The sequence below is a fragment of the Microcaecilia unicolor genome, chromosome 7 (genome assembly GCF_901765095.1).
Source record: "Microcaecilia unicolor chromosome 7, aMicUni1.1, whole genome shotgun sequence".
NCBI lineage: Eukaryota > Metazoa > Chordata > Amphibia > Gymnophiona > Siphonopidae > Microcaecilia > Microcaecilia unicolor.
Window position 1 is genome coordinate 68,646,555 of NC_044037.1, and position 6,000 is coordinate 68,652,554.

Here is a 6,000-nt window from a genome sequence, read left to right on the forward strand (position 1 = left end):
AATAGCATGCTAATAAAGGCACGTTATTAGCTCTGATCATAGGGGTACTTCTGGGGAAGGATTATGCCTGGGTATGCTGCCAAGGCACAATCCTCCCACGGAAGTTGTTTGATGGGTCCAAGCCGTCAAAAGCTCGGAGCTGTCAAATAGCGGAAGAGGCTTTACAGGTCCGGGATTTTCTTCCGGACCTGCAAACCTACCCCCCCCCCCAAACACTAAAATCCTGGTGTTCCACTGGTACCGCTAGCGTCCCCCTCCCCCCCATATTGAACAAAAATGCCCTGGTGGTCCAGTGGAGCATTTTCCCTCCCTCCCTCCCCGGTGCCCACCCCCGCGGTCTGTCTTGTCGTAGTAGTAGTTGGAGGAGGGAGAGACTAGCACTCCTTCTCTCCTCTTCAGGCGCCTCCTCAAAATGGTGGCATCCCTGCCCTACCCCGTGCATTTACTTCCATATAAGGGTTAAGCCCCACCCAGCACATCCCAGGATGCACCAAACAGGGAAAGGCGCCGCCATTTTGAGGATGCGTCCAAAGAGGAGGGTGTGAATGGTAGTCCCTAATGCCTAATGCTCTGAGCTGGTGTAGAGTTTGCAGCAGGGGCAGTGCCCTTGTTTGGCACGCTGAGCACTGATCATTATGGTGGAATGTGGGAGACCCTTGTTTACATTAGCAATCAGAGCCAGCGAAAACGTTGTTTCACGCACTGGCCAGCTCTGATCATTGGGCGGAAGCAAATGTGGGTGCTTATAGGGTGCTATTGACCTCTAGTGCCGGCGTTTGCTTTTGATCATCTGCCTGAATGTGCATTAACAGTATTAGTGTACACTAACACACTTTAGTAAATGAAACCCATATGGCAGCAGAGACAGAATAGTTGTTAACTGCATCAAGACGGTTTCTAGGTGGACTATTAAATTAGCAGTGTGGTTTGCCACTGTCTTCCCCAGTCATCTCCTCTCCCCCACCCCAAGTTCTAAGGCCAGGAACTCTACAGTGGCTAAAGCAGCTGCAGCTTTATTTATTCAAAACAATAATTTATTTCAAATGGTACCCTTTTCCATGTTCATCCTGCCAATGAGGCCTCCTGGTGAAACTGATAGGTCATCTGCCTCCTGCACCCAGAACCTGAATTTGAAGACTGCACTGGAATTTCTGTCAGGTAGTTCCTCTGACCAACACAGCCCTTCATCCACTTTCAATCAGTTAATGAGTACATGGCCTTAGAGCTTGAGGGGGGGGGGGGGGGCATGACTTGGGAAGACAGTGACAAACCACCCTGCTAATTTAAGAGTCCATCAAGAAACTATCATGCAATTCATGGTCCTCATAAGTCATTCGTGATGTGTTCAGGGGACTACCTACCTACACCCCCAGCAAAGAAAAAATCATTACTTTTTGTTGGCTTGTTCTTCGTTTTTACTTCTAATTCAGTAGAAATCAGTGTTGGGATTCTTGCGTCATGAGCCTTCATCCATGACTATCTGAGGGTGTTTCCCCTCTTACAATGGACCTGTACTTCTACTGTTCTCTGTTCATTGCATTAATAATACATATTGTTTGCAAACAGTATGCACTAACAATGAAACTAAAAAAAAAAAAAGAAAATAAGAAAAAAGAAGCCCCAATGTGTGTATATTCGGCACATGTTTATAAAATAAGCAATTATATAACTAAGAGGATGCCACGAGGGTGCATAATTGCTCTATTCATTGATGTTTAATTTTCCTCAGTCCTACTTTTTAAAATAGGTTTAACCTTTCTATGTGATACTTTTCTGCCGCTACTTTGGCCCAGTTGTAGGCATCTATGATCCTGCTATAGTTGGCTCTGTTTCTAACTGCACGCATTGTGCCATGTACATCCTGATAGCTACTGCCAACTCTACCTTCTTAATAGCTAATCTGCCTGTGTGTAAGCAAATATTTTTTTTCTTCTGGACAGGGTTTGGACACCTAGAAATTTATTTATTTAAAAAATTTCTAGTCCACACAATCTAAAATTCAAGGTAGAATTCTAGGAATGTGAAGTCAGAGGGTTTTCCTGTGCCTCCTTATTAGTTCTCCTCTCCTGTCTTGCATTTCTGTAGCATTTCAACCTCACGATTGTGATGATGGAGTTGTCTGACTAGCTGAGCGGAATTATTCCTTAGAGCAACGGTTTCTAAACTTATACTGGGGGATGCCTAGTCAGTCAGGTTTTCAGGATATCCCTATGAGGAAAGGCTGAAGCCTCTAGGGTTCTTCATCTTGGAGAAAAGACGGTGGAGGGGAGATATGATAGAGGTCTATAAAATAATGAGTGGAGTAGAACGGGTAGACGTGAATCGTTTGTTTACGCTTTCCAAAAATACTAGGACTAGGAGGCATGCGATGAAACTACAAAGTAGTAAATTTAATACAAATTGGAGAAAATGTTTCTTCACTCAACGTGCAATTGAACTCTGGAATTCGTTGCCAGAGAATGTGGTAAAGGCGATTGGCTTAGTGGGGTTAAAAAAAAAGGTCTGGATGGCTTCTTAAAGGAAAGGTCCATAGACCATTATTAAATTGACTTGGGGAAAATCCACTGCTTATCTCTGGGATAAGCAACATAAAATGTATTGAACTTTTTCGGGCTCTTGCCAGGTATTTATGACCTGGATTGGTCACTGTTAGAAACAGGATGCTAGGCTTGATGGACTTTTGGTCTGTCCCAGTGTGGCAATACTTATGTACTTATGTATTTATGTACTTATGAACATGTAGCAATTCATGTGTCTATTCAGAAACCTCAGTGGCTGATGGTGTTCCAGGTTAGGTTTTGGGAACTACTGCCTTAGAAGGTTTAGGTTTTGCAGTGTTGCTGTTCTTTAACAAGCTTCAAAAGATATTACCTAATAAACAATTGTACCGTGATGCATTTTCTAAGGCACCTTGGAAAAAGTCTGGGCAAATGATGTAAAACTGAATTCCAGATGCTGTGATTACACAAAATGTTTGATGTCCTAACTTTTCAGATAAGCAAATACTCCATTAGATTGAGCCTTTTGGGCCTTTCCCTACTGTCATTGAGTCATTGTTAGTGATGTCTTTCAACGGTAGTTCTAATTGTCTCCTGCCTTATTTTTTTTCTTTTTAACCAAGACAAAGCAGCAGAATAGAGTGAGATATTGGAATCTTGGCCGTTAACCTTTTGCCCCATGTGGCATCAACAACTACAGAGCTAGGTGGACAGGACTGAAGGTTAGTTTGGCCCCACAAGCAAAAAGGTGTTCTGCTGTCCCATTACCAAGGAAGGGGTCCTTTTACTAAGTTTTGATACACACTAATGCATGCTTACCACAGCTTAAAATGGCATCCCATGGTACGTTGTAAATGTGAATGTGTTACCCACATACTAAAAATGTTTATTTATTTTTTAGCCAAGGGGGCATTTATAGGGCAATGAATGGCCATTTCTGAACTAATGAGTTAGTGTGTTGGCATTGCTGCATGCTGATTAGCTCAGTATTAGCGTATGAGCCCTTACTGCCTACAAAATAGGTGGTGGTATGGGCTCACATGCTAATTTTTGTTAATGGCCATGCGCTAATGGCAACATGAGACAGGAATTTATCCCCTGAAGCAGCTATTGTGAAACAAGGATTCCTGATTGGGTTCTGAGCGTGAGCTATGCCCAAGATGATGTTTTATGCAAAGGGACCTACTGAAGACTTCGGTACATAATAACATGGTAGCACAATTTTGTAAATCTAGTTTGAAAAAAAAAAATCTTTATTTATACGAGAGGATTACAATGAACAATAATCGCTGAGCGTGAGCTATGCCCAAGATGATGTTTGGAAGAGACTTTTAAGATGTGCCAATTATATTAGCATTGCATAGCTGTCACTACATTTTTTTGTTGTTCCTGGGATGTGGCATTGCAAATTTTTTGATCTTCTGGTTTAACACTGCTATGAGTGGAAGTTTATTATTTTTTTTTAACCTATGATGGCTGTTTTGTGCTCTAGCCTTTGTGTCTTTGAGGCTTTTGAGCAGTAGCTGAAGTCTTTTTTTCTCCACTTTAAAAAGGTATCAGAGGATGGAAATGCTGCTTGCCCTATAATAGAAATATTTTTAGTATAGTTTCAATATTACCCCCCCCCCCCCCCATTTACTAACCTGTGTGACAATGCGACACAGCTCATTCCAAGTGGATGGGCTGTGTTGGCATTAGCACACAGCTTAGTAAACAAGGGGTAATTTTCTAGTTCGTGTGATTTTTTTTTAACATTAGCGCATGGCCATTAAATCAGAAAGTGGAAAATTGGCCATTTCCTGGCTGCAGTAGAAATGGGAAAGACTCGCCTAAGGGCATATTAAGGCTCTGTAAAAGTGCCCTCAAGTGTGGTAATCATCAGCAAGCATGGAGTGGGATGAAGCACAGACCAGTGTAGCAACTCTGACACATGACCTTCCAGGGAGGCAGGCAAGTTTTCATGCAGTATTTTTACAATGGTATCAACTGCCAGGACAAATTTATTTATTTAGATTTTGCTCACACTTTTTTCAGTAATAGCTGAAGGTGAGGTACATTCAGGTACACTGGATATGTCTCTGTCCCAGGAGGGCTCACAATCTAAGTTTGTACTGAAGGCAATGGAGGGTTAAGTGACTTGCCCAAGATCACAAGGAGCAGCAGCGGAAATTGAACCAGCCACCTCTGGATTGCAAGACTGGTGCTCTAACCACTAGGCCACTCCTCCAGATTTCAGATCAGAGTGGTATTAAAACAGAGTGCTATTTGGCCAGAGAAAGAAAGGAAGGGTAGCTCTCACCTGTTCAGCTCACTCTTGTATAATATTTGCATGCCATCTGACTTTCTTCTGTTATTTCTACATATTTGAGCAATTTAGGGAGGAGGGGAAGTTTCAGTGCTGTTTGAGATAACTGGTTATTTTACCATGGTTGTATTGTCAAACAGCATTGAGGTAGCAGAAAGTTGTGGCTATGGTTTGTGCTCTAATCTCTTTGTGTAATCCATAGAGATGTACATGCACAAATGTTTGCATGTCTACTTCTATGTGTGTATTCTTGGAAAGTAAGAGGAGGAGTATATTTGCACAGTGGGCTAGGAAGGGTACTCATTACATAACGCAGGTAATAGATGAGGCGGGACATATTAGATCTTATGATTATCTTCAGTAAAACTATGGAATTCCTTTAGGGCATCATTTTGCATATTTGCAGCTTCAACATTACGTCTCCTCCTTGAAATGGTCTACCCTGACGGAGGATGTGATGGACGTGCTTTCTGAGCCCTATATCCTAAGCTCACAACAAATGGTGCCACTAAAGTGTCATCATCAACAATTGAAGGACACTACACCTGATTTGGACTGTGCTCTTTTGGCCTCTTGCTGGTCACATGATATTCGATGCAATTTGACTCCTGATCTTTGCAGAAGCTATATCAAGCACCTTTATTCACAACGCTTATCGATGTTACATAGTAACATAGTAGGTGACGGCAGAAAAAGACCTGTACTGTCCATCCAGTCTGCCCAACAAGATAAACTCACATGTGCTACTTTATATGTATACCTGACCTTGATTTGTGTCTACCATTTTCAGGGCACAGACCGTAGAAGGTTGCCCAGCACTAGCCCCACCTCCTAACCACCAGTGCTGCCACCCAATCTCTGCTAAGCTTCTGAGGATCCATTTCTTTTGAACAGGATTCCTTTATGTTTATCCCACGCATTTTTGAATTCTGTTACCATTTTCATCTCCACTACCTCCCTTGGGAGGGCATTCCTAGTATCCACCACTCTCTCCATGAAAAAATACTTCCTGAACAGAAAAGCTGTACAAATTTTTATTAAGACTTTATGTATCCCCACATTGAGCATTTAAAGCAACTTTGACCAGGGGAGTGCAGTAAATGTGGGGTTGGTGTAGCTACTTTGGGGCACATGTTTTGGTCCTGTTCTATAATCCAGCACTTCTGGAAGGGACTGTTACAGGCTGTAGACTTATTT